This window comes from Monodelphis domestica, chromosome 1 (assembly GCF_027887165.1).
Source record: "Monodelphis domestica isolate mMonDom1 chromosome 1, mMonDom1.pri, whole genome shotgun sequence".
Classification (NCBI taxonomy): Eukaryota; Metazoa; Chordata; class Mammalia; order Didelphimorphia; family Didelphidae; genus Monodelphis; species Monodelphis domestica.
Window position 1 is genome coordinate 473,227,414 of NC_077227.1, and position 18,273 is coordinate 473,245,686.

At 41.3% G+C, this 18,273-nt stretch overlaps 2 protein-coding genes across 10 annotated transcripts in view; both read left to right on the forward strand.

Annotated features, from left to right (window-relative positions):
- SNAPC4 (small nuclear RNA activating complex polypeptide 4) overlaps nt 1–1,139 on the forward strand; it is a 59,664-nt gene extending 58,525 nt beyond the window's left edge. For 6 of the 7 annotated variants that reach the window (XM_007475314.3, XM_007475310.3, XM_007475311.3 and 3 more), the window contains one exon: nt 412–1,139. The gene's annotated coding sequence lies outside the window, so the exon portion shown is untranslated. The remainder of the gene's footprint in view (nt 1–411) is intronic. The other variant, XM_007475313.3, reaches the window with a different exon arrangement.
- A 3,534-nt stretch (nt 1,140–4,673) lies between these two features.
- CARD9 (caspase recruitment domain family member 9) overlaps nt 4,674–18,273 on the forward strand; it is a 38,092-nt gene continuing 24,492 nt past the window's right edge. The window contains exons 1-2 of one of the 3 annotated variants that reach the window (XR_008915371.1): nt 4,674–5,480; nt 17,113–17,218. The gene's annotated coding sequence lies outside the window, so the exon portion shown is untranslated. Of the gene's footprint in view, nt 17,219–18,273 lie in introns of all 3 variants that reach the window. The other 2 variants (XM_056812694.1, XM_056812695.1) reach the window with 2 other exon arrangements.

An 18,273-nucleotide genomic window follows, 5' to 3' on the forward strand; every position in this document is an offset into this window, starting at 1 on the left:
TTCTAAGACAGAAGGTAAGGGTTTAAAAAATTCCACTGTACTTTTCATGTAGATGAGGAAGAGGAGGCCTAAGGCCCTCTCCACTGATGCCTTCAGAAAATATGTTCTCTGTTCTCTCTTAAACCCTTACAGCAGGGGCTCTTAATCTGGGCTTTGTAAAAATGGTTTTTAATATTTTGATAATTTCAATATTTTGATTGATATTTCAAGATAATTTAATTCCTTTATAATTCTGCATATTCTATTTAAATTAAATAAAAACATTATTCTGGCTTCACCTGACTACCAGAGAGAATCAGGACACAAAAACAGTTAAGAGAACCACTGGGAAACTTGTGGGATAGCTAGTTTGTCTGGAGTTGTCCACTTAATAAAGTCCTTAATGACACTTCTCCTCATCCATTCTGTCAGATTGCTTGTGTTCTACATATCAACAGTTGGATGGAAGCATTTTGGCAATCCTTGGCAGCCCCTGCTTGTTCTTCTATTGCAGGATACCTAGCCATGAAAACTGCCTTTGGAGCTGAGAAAATCTTAAACTTGCTTAAAACCTACTGACTGTGCAAAAATTAAGAAAAGGAAAAAATCCAAGAAACCATGAAGGATCAGAAGGCCTTTTCCTCAAGAAGGTTTCCTCTGTACAAACAGTATTGAGTCAACATTTCTCACATAGCTCCTCACTGAAGACCAGTTATCACACTAATCACCCTGGATTATCATTCATACTGTAAACCCTGGAAATTGGACTCTTCTACAAAAGGCTCATGCCACTGCTCTGTTGCACTAGCACACAGGAAGGCCAGGAGCCCCAGCAGGGCTGTGGGCTAGGAAGGAGGAAGAAGAGAGAAATGGAAGATTATTTATTTTTGCTGTCAAAGCTCTATTTTGTGTGAACACTTGGTGTTGGATCAGAAGAGATGACTGGGATTCTCAGTTCTTCCATCTTCATTGATGTTGGTAATGGTCCTTTGGCTGCTTTGAAGTGATAACACTTCTTTAACTGGAGGGGTTATTTTTTTATGCAAATAACAAGTCTGAATGTTTGGAGGGAAAGATATAAGTATTTATATATATGTGTGCGTGTATGTGTGTGCATAGATGCTAGATGTTCTATTTTCTCATTAAAAACCAAAAAATTAGCTTTATTTTCTCAGTGGTGTAACTGTAAGTATTCACACACTCACAATCAGCCTCACACTTAGCAATATTAAGTTATACATAAAAGCCTCAGACTGGTGCTCAAGGCCTCCCATACTTCCTAGTTGGTCATAAACATGTGAAAAGTGGCTAAATATGAGAGCTAGAAGAGACCTTGAAGGCGGGTGTCTGGAATCAGAACATGGATCTGTATCTTTTCCTTGTGTAGAATCTTGGGTAGAACTATAACTGGGTATTTTCTTCATTTAGTCAAACCATTTAGGAGTGGGGACAGATGGGGAAGGTGGGGGAGAGAAATGTACCATTGGATATCAGTCTGGCAGGGTTGATTGGACAGTAGTGGTAGTACAGAGAAAACAGTCTAGCAAACAGTGGGTAGGTAGGGTGTGGTCATAGAGGACAGTTCATTCTTCAGAGACCTGCCACTGTCTCCAGTGAGCCCTGGGAAAGGAACATACATGGTAGATCCTGTCTCCCCCCTGTCCCTTGTCAGAAACCTGGTACAAAGCTTTGGTTACTTTACCCTAGTTATAGCTCTGGTCCTTTACAAGACATTTAATGAGTCTGGGCCTCAGTTTTTTCATCCATAAAGAACAGGGAAGAATAATACTTGCACCATCTGTATCACTGGGTTTTTGTAGGGAAAGCACCATGTAAACCCTAGTCCTATATGAGGTTTAGACAAGATCAAAGATGTCAGATCAACTTGAACTCAATAAAAGTGTAATTAGGAATATTTAATAAAACAAAAATACAATAAAACATAAATAATGTTACATTTTAAAACTAAGTTAAAGGATCTTTATTTATAGATTAGCGTGACACCACTGGGCTTTCAGTCATGTCTAACTCTTCATGACTCCATTTGGAGTTTTCTTGGCAAGGATACTTGAGTGGTTTGACATTTCCTTCTTCAGCTCATTTTACAGATGAGAAAACAGGCAAATAGAGTTAAGTGAATTGCCCAGGGTCATACAGCTAGATTTAAACCTAGCAAGATGAGTCTTCCTAACTATAGGCCAGGCACTATCCATTATTCCACCTAACTGCCCAACACTGGATTAGATGATCTCTAAAAGTATCTTCCATTCTAAATCCTGTTACTCCTTTATGTGGTCTGGGCCCTTGTCTTCATATACATAATGACTAGCCATCGTGGATTTTTGAGTTCTTTGTTTGTTAGACAAAATGGGGAAGTAGATTGTTTTTTTAATTGTCAAAAACTGGTTAGTTCTAATAGGCTAGAAAATGCTCAAAATAAGTAAGGGCCTCTGGAAGAAAATCAAGGCATGAGATCAGGCTGAGCAGAAAATGAAATCATGGCATCCTTTCAAGAGGGGAAGAAGACAGTCAAGTGCCTTTCCTCCTCAGTTCACTATATAACAGAGAGGAAGATGTCTCTATTCCTTTTTCCCTTCCAGACAATAGAGACTGATATCATTCTTGTTTTCCTAGAATCTGATGGTAGTTGGGCCTTGGTATAGTGCAATTCTGTCTAGAATTACATCTTTCAGAGTGCTTTGAGCCAGTCCTGGTGTTGACTCATGCTACGAACATACTATACTCACACTCCCTGGAAGAGTGATGGTTTTCAGAGCTCTTACATTTTCTTTTTCTTGCCCTCTTCCTAAATCATTATATTATAGGGTTTGCTTTTATTTGGACACCTGACCAAACTCATTGCCAAACTTAGAATAATAACCTTTCAGATTTCTCTTTCTTTATAAAAAATAATACCTGGTAGTTTATTTTTGTGTGTGGTCCTATGATTTAATCCTCATAGGGAAATTCTCTTCACTGGTGCAGAGCAATTCATGTGGACCTTTTAAAGACTTTTCAGTCAGCTAGGAAGGACAACTAAGATAGCACAGTGGATAGAGAGAGTTGGGAGGCCTGGAGTTGGGAGTTGGGAGGACCTGGGTTCAAATCTGTCCTCAGACACCTCTTAACTGTGTGAGCCTGGGCAAGTCACTTAACCCCAGTTGCCTAGCCCTTACTGCTCTTCAGTCTTAGAATTGATAAGACAGAAGGTACGGGTGAAAAAAAAGTTAACGGGGCCACTGAGAAGTTAAGATGTACTCATGGTTACACAACTAATACCAGTCTGAGCAGGACTTGGGCTCAGATCTTCCCAGTTCTATTGCCTCTGATAAAATTATTTTGGTTTCTTAAGTTTCATTCACATTCCTCCAGTAAGTCCCATGTGCTTTTTTCTTTTCAACCTTTAACTTGGAATCAATACTAAGTATTGGTTCCAGGGCAAAAGAATTACTGCAAGGCAGTTGAGGTTAAGTGACTTGCCCAGGGTCATACCTAGGAAGTATCTGAGGCCAAATTTGAACCCACCTTCTGATTCCAGGCCTGGCTCTCTATCCACTGAGCCACCTGGCTGCCACCCCCCACCCCCATCCACTTTAAAAATAAGGGCAGCTGGTTGAACTAGAGATCTCAGAGCCCCTTTGAAATTCTGCTTCCTGTGCCACAAAAGCAACAATTTCACCTTTCCACTCAAATGAATTTCTGTTCATTATTTCTGATATTATTTCCACATTATTATCAAGTTGGTTTCAGAGCACATTCCATTTCTGCTTGCCTCCAGGCAGCATTTGCCCCAGCCTAGTTATGGCACTGGAAAATAATGTAGATTTTGGAATTAAATGACTTGGGTTTTAATCCTGATACTACTACTCATTACCTCTATGACCTTGGATGAGTCACTTAAAATTCTTTGGGTCTCAGTTTCCTGATTTGTAAAAGAGACGTGACTAGGTGACCTTTAAATACTCCATCCGTACTCCTAGGATTTCACTCTTTTTCTGACTTCTCAGGTGGGAGAGATACAGCTGTTGACAGCTTTTGAGCAGAGCCTGAAGGGGGAATTCTTTCTTTGGGAAAAGTATGTGTGTCAGTTGCCAACTTGTGGCCACCCATATCTCTTTCAAGTATCAGGAGAGGGGATGGTAATGGCACAACCCAGTTACCCATGTGATGATAAAAAGCAAGCGGGCCATCTTTGGCACCTAAGTAAACCATACGTTGCTAATCTCTGGGCCTGCTATTGCTTATGGTGTTGGCAAGTTCACTGATAATGCAAAATAAAAATGTGCCAGTGGCTGCTTAAAATGTGACCAAGGCCACAACCAGGGGTTTAGTCTTTGTTGTTTAACCTGACTATAGTCTATACTCCTTAACCAGAGCTGTGACTAGAAATTCTTTTACCTGGGAAGAATGCTAAAGGTAGTGTCAGCATAAAGGATGCTCTAACCCCAGAAAGGGGTGGCCGTGACAGCTCAGACAACAATCTGCCCATGAGAGTGAAGGGAAGGCCTGTCCCCGAGGAAATACTATCTGTGCCCACTTTGGTTTGGGCCGCAAACAAGAAACACTGTGGTGATGGAACCTGCTGAAACAAAGTTGGCACAAGCCAGCAGAAGACCTTGAGGTGTGAAGTAAGGAGGGAGGGAGGGAGGGGTCTGTGGAGGAGGAGACCATGAAAAAGGGAAAGACCTCCCCAGTCACAAAATGTTGGTGCCCTGAAGTAAAGCCCCAACAATCCTACCCTAGTTACAGTTACTGTTTACAAACAGGGCAGGAGGAGCAGCTAGGTGGCTCAATGGATAGAGTACCAGCCCTGAAGTCAGGAGGACCTGGGTTCAAATCAGGCCTCAGATACTTCCTAACTGTGTGACTCTGGGCAATTCACTTAACTTCAATTGCGTAGCTCTTGCTGCTCTTCTGCCTTAGAATCAATACTTAGTATCAACTTTAAGACAGAAAGTATGGGTTTAAAAAGAAGTGACAAGAGAACTGGCATCCATCCTTCCTCCTGAAGTACCTTAGTACTCCAGACTTTAGTACAGCTGGCAGGTCATTCGCATTAATGCTTGACAGGACACTCGCCTTGCTTGGAAGTTTATGATGCACAGCCAGAGATCTGGAGTTTCTATGTGGATCTTAATCCCCCATAGAACACAACTAAGGAGCCCAGAAGTGCCCTTTGTGCAAAATATTACCCCAAAGAGTGTTGAAATAGCACATGCCTCCGACAAAAAGACTACTTCTCCTTTCCTATACTCCGCCTCCCACCCCCTCCAACTCTGGTGGACGAATCAGAAGAAATGCCATCAAGGAATGTCTGTCTCTTGGTTATAACCCCATCAGGAAGTGCCTTATAGCAGAGGTTTTCCCAGCTGACTCCACCCTCCCCAAGTTCCCATATTATTTGTAGGGTTTCCTATTAAGCTTTGAGGTCCAAGGAAATGCTCCAGGACATGGAAGGCAGAATTATAGCCAAGCTAGAAGCTCCAAGAATCAATTGAAAGGTATGATGGTTTTGTTATCCTAACGGAGAAGTGGGGGAGGGATAGGTGAAGAAAGTGGGAAATGTTTGGTCAGAAGAAATTCACTCAAATTGAGGCAAAGCCATTCACTCATCTCTCAATGAGTGGTCTCATAGGATGGATGGATGGAAAGATCACTGACAGGAGCCAAAGGATCTGGGCTCAAGCTCTACTTCCAAAACTTTCTATCCATGTGACATTAGCCATGTCGCTTAGCCTCGTTGGCCCTCAGTTTCCTCATATGCAATACGATGAGGTTGGACTAGATGACTTCTGAGGTCCCTTCCAGCTCTAGAACTTCTTCAAAGATGCTGTGATAGGGTCTCATATCCCCAAAGAATCAGCCAACCCAGCTGCTCCCAGGCAAGACCAGAAACTTCTATGCTGATTTCCTCTCACCCCAAATTAGAATCCTGGATATCAGTTGCTTAATATCTATTTGTTACTTTGAACCAAATTAAATGTCACGAAGTTGTGTGATGCTTTTGGATTTGGCCCAGCAAGAACAATGAGGTTCATCTATCAAGTCCCTCTGACAAAAAGGGCTGGTGTTCTCAGTGCCAGTCTCTCGTTGATTATAAGAAGCAACTATTATTTTTGACTGAGGTCCTATAGGAAAAGGAAAAACAGGTGAAAGTTGAGAAACTAAGATAAAAGGTCTCTTTCAAGTTGTCAGCCAAAGCTGACTGGGGTGGATTTCAACAATAACTTGAGTCCAAAATCTACTCTGACCAAGACCAGCTGGCTGATCCACATAAAAGCCAAGGTTTCATCTGGGTTATGAAATGTCACTGGCTCACACTGCCCAACCTTGTGCTAAGCACTGGAGATTTAAATAAAAAAGGCTCTCAAGGAGCTCCAATCTAATGGAAATTGCTTGTCTCCCTTGCTTTAGCCTCAATCCTTCCAATCACTTCTGTGACTGACTCACATAGCTGAAGATCTTCAATGTCTCTGGTTAGTGAAAAAGAATTCCCAGAGCTTATAATAGTAATAGAAATAGCATTCTAGAAACTATGATGAATTATGAAAGTAATCTTAGTCCTAGAAAACTGCTCATGAAACATACCTCCTTCCTCTCAAATCAAGGGATGAGGGATATGATACATGCTGCCAGATGAGACACTTGGTTGACTTTGCTGAAATGTTAAGGTTATTGGTTAGAGGGGAGAGTGGAGAGGGGGAAGTTAAGGGAAAATGTAGTATGAAAACAAAAGGTAACAATAAAGCTTTAATAATATTCATAAAACTACCTATGAATGCAACAAAAACTGCCACTACATGGTCTCTCCAAGCCCCTATTTCTAGGTAGTTTGAGGTAAATGATTAGGTTTGTATTTTCAATGAGTTATATAAAATTCAGAACAGGAAAAAAAAAGGCTCCAGAACCATAAATTATTAGAACTGAAATTAATCTTAGAGCTTTTCTAGACCAGTGATGGTGAACTTTTTGGAGACTGTGTGCCCAAACTGCAACTCTCATGCCATGTGAGCTGCTGCTACCCCGACCCCTTACCCCAGATGGGAGGGAGGAAGAGCTCCCATTGGGCTGCTGGGCAGAGGAGTGGGTCATGTGAGAAATGCCCTGAGGTGCACATTGAGCAGAGGGGAGCAGCCCCCTCTGGCATGCTTTGGCACACGGTCCTATGTTCTTCAACACAGTTCTAGACCAAACAACCACCTTATTTTACAGATGAGGAAATCATGACTCTATGAGATTACATGACTTGGCCTACTTTTTTTTTTAAACCCTTATCTTCCATCTTGGAGTCAATACTGTGCATTGGCTCCAAGGCAGAAGAGTGGTAAGGGCTAGGCAATGGGGGTTAAGTGACTTGTCCAGGATCACACAACTGGGAAGTGACTAAGGCCAGATTTGAACCTAGGACCTCCCATCTCTAGGTCAAGCTCTCAATCCACTGAGCTACCCAGCTACCCCTTGGCCTACTCTTATAGGGCAAACCAAGGACAGGATCTCAAGTCCAGCTTCTCTTCTTTTCCTTCCTTCCTTCCTTCCTTCCTTCCTTCCTTCTTTCCTTCCTTCCTTCCTTCCTTCCTTCCTTCCTTCCTTCCTTCCTTCCTTCCTTCCTTCCTTCCTTCCTTCCTTCCTTCTTTCTTCCCTCCCTTCCTTCCTTCCTTCTTCCCTCCCTTCCTTCCTATCTTTTTTTCTTTCTTTCCCTTAGCTTTGGAATAGATACAAAGGACCAATTTTAAGGCAGAAGAACAGTAAGAGCTAGGCAATTGAGATTAAGTGACTTGACTTAGAAAGTGTCTGAGGCTACCTTTGAACCCAAGACCTCCCATCTCCAGGTCTGGTTCTCTATTCACTGAACAACTTAGCTGCCCCTCCACTTTCCCTTCTAATACTTTTTCTTGAAGAGACCAGTCAGATGGGCTTACCATGTGCTTCTGAAGCCTTTTTTTTAAGGCTAGTTCCTTAAGAAAGAAAGAAGATTGGGGGAATTGAGTGCCTGCATCTCCGTATTTAGTACTAATCCAGCACTTTCCATTTTTGCTAAAGGGTCAAGTTTAATGCCCTGGCTTTTGGGGAGACAAAGATCATAAAAAGATATTTCATCACCCCACAGCTAGACAATAAGAAAGAAAAAAGGCAATGGAAAAGAATGAGAGGAAATGAATTTGATCTAAGTCAGAGGACAGAGAGGTGGGTCCCTGCCTCTCTAATGAGGAAGTTGCCTTGCATAGCTGATTTCCTTTATCAGCTGTAAATAGTGGGAAAGTTTCTTTCAAAAAGTAGAAGGTTCTCCTGTCCCCATTGGACAACATGCTTCGGGGAGAGAAGTCAAGCTTGCAAGTATTTATTAATGCACCTACTACATGCCCAGTGTTTAAAATCTTGTTGAGGAGATGAGACTTATGTACTCCCATTTAAAGTAAATTGGGTTGTTTGTTTTTTAAACCCTTACCTTCTGGAGCCAATACTGTGTACTGGCTCCAAGGCAGAAGAGTGGTAAGGGCTAGGCAATGGGGGTTAAGTGACTTGCCCAGGGTCACACAGCTGGGAAGTGGCTGAGGTCAGATTTGAACCCAGGACCTCCCGTCTCTAGTCCTGGCTCTCCATCCACTGAGCCACCCAGCTGCCCCCTAAAGTAAATTGTGTATGACACATTTACATTGAAAGTAAATGAAACACTACAAAACAGAGTGTTGGTATAGATAATATGTTCTTTAGGATTCTAGTGAAGGCTGAGGTCATTGGGACTGGAAAAGCTGGAAAAGGCTTCTTTGTGCAGACCTCACATAGCACTTTTTAAACATTTAATAATGGAAGAAGATTTTTTGTAAACCCTTACTTTCCATCTTAGAATTGATACTATGTATTGGTTCTAAGGCAGAAGAGCAGTAAAGACTAGTCAGTGGAGGTCAAGTGACTTGCCCAGGGTCACATAGCTGGGAAGTATCTGAGGCCAAATTTGAACCCAGGACCCTCCTGTCTCTGGGCCTGACTCTGAATCCATTGAGCTACCCAGCTGCTCCACCACAAAGTCTTTTGCTAATTAATCAATCAATCAATCAGCGTTTAATAGGCACCTACTATATGCCAGGCACTATGCTAAGCACTGGAGATGCTTTAAAGAGGCAACAGATAGTCCCTATCTTCAAGGAATTTGCAATCTAATAGAAGTCTCTCTCTCCCTTGCTCTGTCCCCAATCCCTTCCAATCAAATTTGCCCTAGATGTTGGAATTCCTGATTATAGCTCTGCATACAGTAAGTGCTTGCTCTTTTTTTTTTTTTAATTTAATTGAATGAGTTGGAATGTAAGTTGACAAATCTGAACTGGGCTGAGCAAAGGAAAGTGGGAGTGGGCATTCCAGGCAGCAAGCCTTTCTGCCATTCAGAAGGCATCTCCGAATGGACTGTGCAAGTAGCTCTTTAAACCCACTCACTAGGACATACTCAGTTTTAGAGACTTGCAGGTCAGGGAAGCTTGGATCATCCAGAGGCATTAATTACCTTGGTTCTTTTTCTGGGTTGCTGCTAGAAGCACCAAAAAACAATCTGGGATCATGAACCAAGGAAATGGGCCAGATTTTATGACTTGGCAGGAAGTCAAAGACTAACATGAATTAGATGGAAGGGACCGAAGGTCCTCTAATTCCGCTCCTCATTTAACAGATAAGGAAACTGAGGTTTAGGGTCACACAGATACTAAACATCTGAGACAAGAATCGAACCCAGCGCCTCAAATTCCAGAGTCAATACTCTTCACTACACCAGAGGAGTTTTCAGGAGTGAATTAGTGGTGATTTGATCAGGGTTCTAACACGGAGTCCCTGCTTTTAAATATACAGGGGTTGGGGGTGCACAATCTGAGAATCTGAGCAAAAATTTTTTGGCCCTCTCTTTGTGCCAAAGAAGGCTGAATTTTTTTCTTTTTCTTTTATGGGATGTTTACAGTACCTTATTGTAAAATCTGGGCCCAGTATTCTGTCATAGGCTAAATCTGGCTTTCCACTCTTAACTAACTTTTTGATTCTGGCAAATCACTGATCTCAGTTTGCCTCAATTCTCCGATGTCTAAAATGAGCTGGAGAAGGAAATGCTAAGCCAAGAAAACCCTAAATGAGGTTTCAGAGAGTCAGATACAGTGAAATGACTGAACAGCAAAGATGTGCCAGGCAGGATTCCTCTAGGTGGCTCAGTAGATTGAGAGCCAGGCGTAGAGATGGGAGATCCTGGATTCAAATCTGAACTCGGACACTTCCTAGTTTTATTTAACTCCCATTGCCTGGCCCTGATGGCCCTTCTACCTTAGAACCAATACATAGTACTGATTCTAAGACAGCAGATAGGGTTTTTGAAAAAATGTGCCAGGCACCGAAGATTAAAAAAAAAAAAGTAAAATTATCCCAGAGCTTGTCTGTGGAAGAGATGACATATATGTATAGACAAAATAAATACTAGGTAATTTTGTGGGGTGATGGCAGTAGCAGTTTGGAAGACTGCAAAGAGCTCTGCAAAGAAGATGGTGTTTGAGATGAATTTCAAAGGAAACAAGAGATTTCAAGAAACATAGGTAAAGGAGAACATTCCAGGCATGGGACACAGTCAGTGCAAAAGTGTGGAGAGAGGAGATGAAGTATCTGGTATGGAATAAGAAGCTAGTTTCACTAGGGCCAGGGAGCATGTGAAGGGGAGTCAGGTGTGATTAGTTCGGAAAGGGGGGCAGGTTGTAAAGGACTTTAACTGTCACAAAGAGGATTTTGTATTTTATCCTGGAGCCAATAAGATCCCACTGGCACTATTGAGCAGGGGAGCAAGGTCAACTCTGAGCTTCAGGGAAAAAAATAAGCATATTCTTGTGGGTTCCTCAAGAGACCAGTGCCATTCCTACACCAAGACTAAGGCCTACAGAGTTGGAACCTACTCTTGTTCTATAGGTACCCAAGAGGTACAACTGGTCAAAGACAGGCCAGGGGTAATCGGCCTCCCTTCCTGCCAAAATTCAGCCTATGAGATCCACACCCCTAAACCAGGAGAACCCTTCTTCCCCCGTTCCAAGGCTGATTTGACTCCATGTCACCCCAAGAGGCAAGGCCTTCTAGGAGTAGCTCTCTCTAGAGGCACAATTTTCTAACGGAGGCTCCCTGAGTCTCATAACAGCTCACCCTGTCAAGAAGCTCTTCCTTCCACCTATCCTGATCCTTTCCTCTGTAGTTTAAGCCCATTTGTACTTATTTGGTTTCATCCTCTAGAATGCTTTACCACCTCCAGTAGTGTAATGTTTCATACCCATTTCAAGATAAGGGAAAAGGGGAAGAAGAGAACTTAGTGGGGTAATGTGAAGGCTTCAAGCCCTCTCTCTGTCTCTGTGTCTGTGTCTCTGTGTCTTTCTCTCTTCCTCCCTCTCTCTCTCCCCTCCCCTCTCCTGATTTTGGGGGTATCTCCTTGATCTTTCTAGTGGCAAGAACATATAAGGAGAGGACTCCATAAAAATGAAGGGTTCTGTTGAGATAAAAGCTATAGCCATGCAGCGATGACCCTTGCTGAGACTGGCAAATATTTGGGTAAAAACAAGTAAAATACAGTTCTAGCTTAGCAGCCAATCAAAAGGCTTTTTTTTTTTTGCCATACAGTAATTGGTTAGGAAACAGTCCTACAGTAGCACTACATGCTCAAAAATAAGGAGTATTTTTTTTAAATTTTTATTTAATTAGATGCTTTAGAATATTTTTCCATGGTTACAAGACTCGTGTTCTTCCCCCCCCTCCTATATCTGAACCACAATTCCACTGGGTTTAACATGTGTCATTGTCCAAGACCCATTTCCATATTATTAATATTTGCACTAGGGGGATCATTTAGAGTCTACTTTCCCAATCATGTCCCCATCAACCCATGAGATCAAGCAGTTGTTTTTCTTCTGTGTTTCCACTCCCACAGTTCTTCCTCTGGATGTGGATAATGTTCTTTCTCATAAGTCCCTCAGAATTGTCCTGGATCACTGCATTGCTGTTAGTATAGAAGTCCATTACGTTCGATTATACCACAGTGTATTAGTCTCTGTGTACAATGTTCTCCTGGTTCTGCTCCTCTCGCTCTGCATCACTTCCTGGAGGTTGTTCCAGTCTCCATGGAATTCCTCCACTTTATTATTCCTTTTAGCACAATAGTATTCCATCACCAACATATACCACAATTTGTTCAGCCATTCCCCAATTGAAGGGCATCCCCTCGTTTTCTAATTTTCTGCCACCACAAAGAGCGCAGCTATGAATACTCTTGTACATGTCTTTTTCCTTATTTTCTCTTTGGGGTACAAACCCAGCAGTGCTCTGGCTGGATCAAAGGGCAGGCAGTTAAAGAGTATTTTTTTTTAATATTATATCAAGTGCTTCCAGAAGTCAGCTCATGCATCCAGGATTCGAGCCCTCATTGACCAGTTCCCTGTAACATTATTCCAAGTTGACAGAGAAAAAGGTACCCTCCCCATGAATCAGTCCTGGACTATTGAAATTCCATGATTTTATTGCTATTCTTTCTGCTTTCCCCATCTTCTGACTTCAAAGTCTGCACTCAATAGTATTATTCACTGAGAGGTTCCAGCTACTTCTTGGTTTTTCACCCAAAATGCCAAAGAAGTAGGATGTCCCCTTGTTGCTCCAAGATGTTGCTACTGACCTCTGGGGAAACCCTCCCCCAACCTCTTTTCTCTCCAACACTGGACACTGTCTAGTCTAACCATACCCACTAGCTCTGGGTTAGAGAATGAGATCAGAGTTTATCTCTAATTCTTTTCCCTGAAGGCCTAGATGATGGAAGAAAGGGTAAGGACAGCTATCTCAAAGCCCTGTGAATAGACTTGAAAGTGAGTGTTGAACTTACTTGACATGTAAATGAACTGGCTAGCCCAGAGACAAAATCTGTAGGTAGATATGGCAGAATGCCCCCAGTGGGAAGCAGCACATGCATGATGTCTTGGCCAGGCAGTGAATATCCTCTATGTGTGTGTGCCCCCTAGGCATGACCACTCTTCCCACTAATAGTATATTTGTAGGAGGGTGAACCACAGAGTTTCCAGAGGAGGAATTTCCTTCTTTTCTTCCTTCTCCTTTTCTTCCTCCTCTTTTTTCCCTATTTCATTAATCATCTTTACTTTTAACAAATTGTATCCTCTGACAGAGGCTCCTAAGCAATGGTTGTGAGTGAATATGGAACCCTGGAGTTCATTTTTCTGGAGGTGCATGTATGAAAGTTCATGTCAGGTGCCACACTCACTTTGTTTCTTTGGGTTGGGAAAGCACAGAAGCATTCAGACCCTGCCACTTTAAAAACATATTTTTCAGCAACTCCCCCCTCATCTCTGAAAGCTGGTCCCTCTGAAATAGCATTCAAAGATAACCATGGCCTGATACAGGACAGTCCTACTCTCCTTTGGCCTGGTCAAACCAAGAATGAGGTTCTGTGTTTAGCCCTAGCCTCTACCTTTTAAGAAAGACTCTGGCAAATTGCAGAGGTGTCTAAGTAAAGTTAGAGGATGAGGAGGTGCCTAGAGAACAAAAATTAGTCAATTCAAATCAGCAAACATTTATTAAGTGCCTACTTATGCTAGGCACTTTGTTAAGTACTGGTAGTATCTTCAAGGTGGTATATTCTACTTGAAGCATACAGGGTATATTTAGCTTAGAGAAGAAAAATCCTAGAGCAGACAAGATCACTGGATTAAAAAATCTAAAGGCAGTCTTGTAAAATAAGGATATAACATTGTTCTGGCTAACTAGGAGTAAGAACAATAGGTAGAAATTTCAGCAACTTGAAGTGGGGTTGTCCAACTTTTCTCAGCATCAGAGGGCAAGACATGAATGATGAGATCTAGCAAAGGAGACTGAGAAGAAATGATTAGATAGATGGGAGGAAAGATCAGTGTCATGAAAGTGCACAAAGAGCCGAACTCTCCCACATGTATCTCAGCAATGATCTAAAAAGAGCTCCATATCCAAAATTATCAAATTGCCCAAAGTGAAACATTAGTGTTTTCCTTATCTATGTCCCATAATTGGAGTACTTTGACAAGAAGAGTATAAAAATATGGAGGGAAAGAGAAGGGAAGTAAGTATCTAGTGAACCTCACTTTCATCTGAACTGGTCAAAGGAGAGCTGAAACCATATGCATGCACATAAAGTCTTTTGTAAATGCCATCTAATCTGATGCTTCAGGCAACCAAAAGGAATAAAAAGAAACCATTTTATGCTTTTAAAAAGCACTTTCACTTTTGACAATGAAACTATGTCTACTTAATAGTGTACTGGGTGTCTTAGCATCTTAAAAAAAGTTAATTAGATTATAAGAAGAAATAACAAAAATCAGTAGTTGGGAACCTCAATGTACCCCTCTCAAACACTGGCGATTTTAACAAAAAAAGATAAACACAGCAAGTGGTAAAGATTGGAATAGGACTTTAGGAAATTAGATAATAGATCTTTGATGATTAGTGAAATAGGAAACGGAAGGAATTGACTAATTTCTAGGCTGTACATGACATGACACTTTTACAATAATTGTTCTTGTGCTAGGGTATAAAAATCTTATAAAAGCAAAAAAAGCAAAAATATTATTGAAAAACATCCTTTATTTGATCATACCACAATAAAACTTATAATCACTAAAGGACCTTTAATGAAAGGATTTGAACTGAAATGATGACTTGAACTTTAAGAGTTTGTGGGTCAAAGAAATCAGAGAAACAATTTCATCAGAAATAACAAATATTGTATTTTCAAATGGCAATAGTAAGACAACATACCAAAATTTTGTGGATGTGGCCAAAAAATCTCTGTGGGAAATTTATATCTGTAAACACGAACAAAAGAGAAAAAGAACAAATAATTGAATTAGATATACAACCAAAAAAAATAGGGAAGTGACAAAAACCCAACTAATTAAGCATTTAAGTAACTATTATGTACCAAACCCTTATACTAAGCACTGGGAATATGCACAAAGAAAGATAGGGCCTGCCTTCAAGGAACTCATATTTTAGCACCTCTAGGGAACTGAAAAGCAACTGAGTAGAGAAGAGATGAAGGTGCTAGGTTAGAGGAAGCCTTACAGTCAAGAGTAAAACTTAGAGAGAAATAAAAACATAGTTGGCCAGACCTGGGTTCAAATGTGGCCTTAGATACTGTCCAGCTGTGTGGCCCTGGACAAGTTAAAAAAAAAAATACATAATTAGCTTGGGTAATCTCCTTATGAAAGTTCCAGGAGGAAACAGCCAAACATAGGGAGAAGGTGTAGAGGTATTTCCAGTGTGTGAGGACCAGAGATGGAATGAATTTGCGGAGAAGATATTTCTATGGCATGGTAGGGAAGGTACAGTTCAGAGAGTCAGGAGTGCATCATGTGGAGGATTGAATGAACTAAATACTAAAATAGAAACTCTGAACATAAAAGATTAACAAAACTGAAAGAAAACAATTGAATTGACAAATATGTGCCTTTTTTTCTAAAGTAAATTTTCTATTTATACTTTCTGTTTTTATATCAGTTATTTCCAAATATACTTCTACCTACCATTCCAGTGAGTTGTCCATTGTAACAAAGAAAAATAATTAAGAGGGCAGCTGGGTGGCTCAGTGAATTGAGAGCCAAACCCAGAGACAGAAAGGAGGTCCAGGGTTCAAATGTGACCTCAGACACTTCCTAGCTGTGTGATCTTCTGCCTTGGAACCAATACACAGGATTGATTCTAAGATGGAAGGTAAAGGTTTAAAAAAAAGAAAAAAGAAAAAAATAATTAAGCAAAACTAAACAACTTAGTGGGGCATCTAGGTGCTACAAATAGAATACCGGGTCAGGGGTCAGAAAGACTCATCTTCTTGAGTTTAAATTTGGCCTCAGACACTTATTATCTTTGTGACCCTAAGTGAGTCATTTAACCCTATTTGCCTCAGTTTCCTCACTTATAAAATAAGCTGGAGAAGGAAATGGCAAATTACTCCAATCTCTTTACTAAGAAAACCCCAAATAGAGGTTTGAAGAGTTGGACACAACAACAACAAAAAACCAACATAGCGGCTACATCACCCAGCGTGTCATTCCCCTCCATAGCTTCCCACCACTCCAACAAAGGAGATGGATTCCTTTCTTAATCTCTTCTATAGGGCCAAGTTTGGGCACTATAATACAAGTGTTCAGCTTGGTTTTAATGTTTACATTTTTTTTTAAACTCTTACCTTCCATCTGGGAGTCAATACTGTGTATTGGCTCCAAGGCAGAAGAGTGGTAAGGGCTAGGCAATGGGGCTCAAGTGACTTGTCCAGGATCACACAACTGGGAAGTGACTAAGGCCAGATTTGAACCTAGGACCTCCCGTCTCTAGGCCTGGCTCTCAATCCACTCAGCTACCCAGCTACCCAGCTGCCCCCGATGTTTACATTTTTGTGGGCATTTTATACAGTATTTTCTTGGATCTTATTTCATTGTATAAAACTTCATATTGAGTCCTCTCATCTGTGAATTCCTCATATTCCTTTCTTATGGTGCAAATATTATTCTGTTAGCAATTTGTTGTTTTTGGTTTTTAGCTACCACAAAAAGTCTTACTATAAATCTTTTGGGATATATAGGACCTTTCTTTCTGCTTTTGACTTTTCTGAGATAAATGGCTAGTAGTGGGATCTGTGGCTCAAAGGATATTAATAGCTAAGTGAATTTTCTCCCAGCCAATTTTTCAGAACCATCTCCCCAGTGCAATATGAGAGCAAAAAAAACCCCTTGAGTCAGGCCCCTTTCCCTTAATTGCTACTACTCCCTCCTCAATTGATTTATCATCTTCATATCCCACCCATCATCATGTATTGTAATAACTCACATTTATATAATACTTTATGAACAAAATACATTTGTAGGTAGTTCATTTATTACTTCCATTTTGTTGATGAGGAAGTCGAGGTTCACAGAATGATATGCTTAGATGGGTAGGTCCAAATTATCACTTACTATGAAGATATCCTGGGTGAGCAGGTAGCTCAGTGGATAGAGTGCCAGATCTGGAGATGGAAGGTATATACTATCAAGATCTTCGATACATATTCATACACTGTTAATAACAAGCCTTTCATTTTAAATTCATACCGCCCTTCCAATGCAGGCTCTCTGAAGCTCTTTAGCACTCGCTTTTGCATTTCTGTGTCTGACATCCAGAGCTGGAACTAATCCAGGCAACCGGACCTTTGCCCTGAGTGCCACCATCTAAGGTAATGTGCTTCCTCCTACCTGGCAGAACACCTGTTCTCATGACCAGCCTCTGGACAGATACCCCTGTACCCAGGTTCTCATGACTGTCGAAGGCCCTCTTCTGCAGCTCACCTTCCCACGAGGATGTATTTTCCCTATGATGTGGCCTGACCTGGGTCCTGTATCCAACAGATGCTGAAGTAGGAGAAAAGAAGGGAATCATATGGGCTCCTTCCACTCTCCACTTAGTAAACTCATCCTTAGCTCTTGTCCCTATTCTTTCTCTGCCCTCCCTTCCCATTGTGCCCTCTTAAATTGTCTTTTATTGTTATGTTGGGATTTTTTCAAACCCTTACTTTCTATCCTAGTAACATCTGTAAGACAGCAGAGAAAGGGCTATAGACAATTGGGGTTAATTGACTTGACCAGTGTCAGAAATCTAGGAAGTATCTGAGACCACATTTGAACCCAAATCCTTCCAATCCCAGCCAGCTCTCTATCTAGTGAGCCATCTAGCTGTCCTGAATTGTCCTTTATTGTTAACAAACTCCACCTCATTCTAGGTGTCCTCCTCTCATGCTTCCTTCTCCTGGCGCTACCAGGAGTAGCTTTCTCCTGAAGTTACCATAAATCTCTTGGTGCCATCTTCAAAACCAGATATTCCTCCCCTCTTACCCCTAGACAGCTAAGGACTGAGAAGAAAAGATGCCATCTTCTTCCCTCTCCACTTTTTTCTGACTCCTTTCACCATTGTCATTGAGCAACTTTCTCTTCCACCTTTACAGTCTTTCTTGAATTGTATACTATACAACTCTTTTGCGCCATTGAGGGACCACATGCTCTCACTCCTCCCACTCCTAATAAGTTCAGGACCTGGCTCAGTCTTTTTTTCTGTGTAATTCTCTTTCCTCTTCAACCTCCTCACCTCCTATGGCCTCTATCTATTACTCTAACTGTGTATAGTAATTATTGCATCTTATACCCTACTCCTTTAACTGAATATGCCCCAGAAATCAGAATTCTTAGTTATGATCCTGCTGATACCTACCATTCTTGGAGCATCTTCAGCAAATCA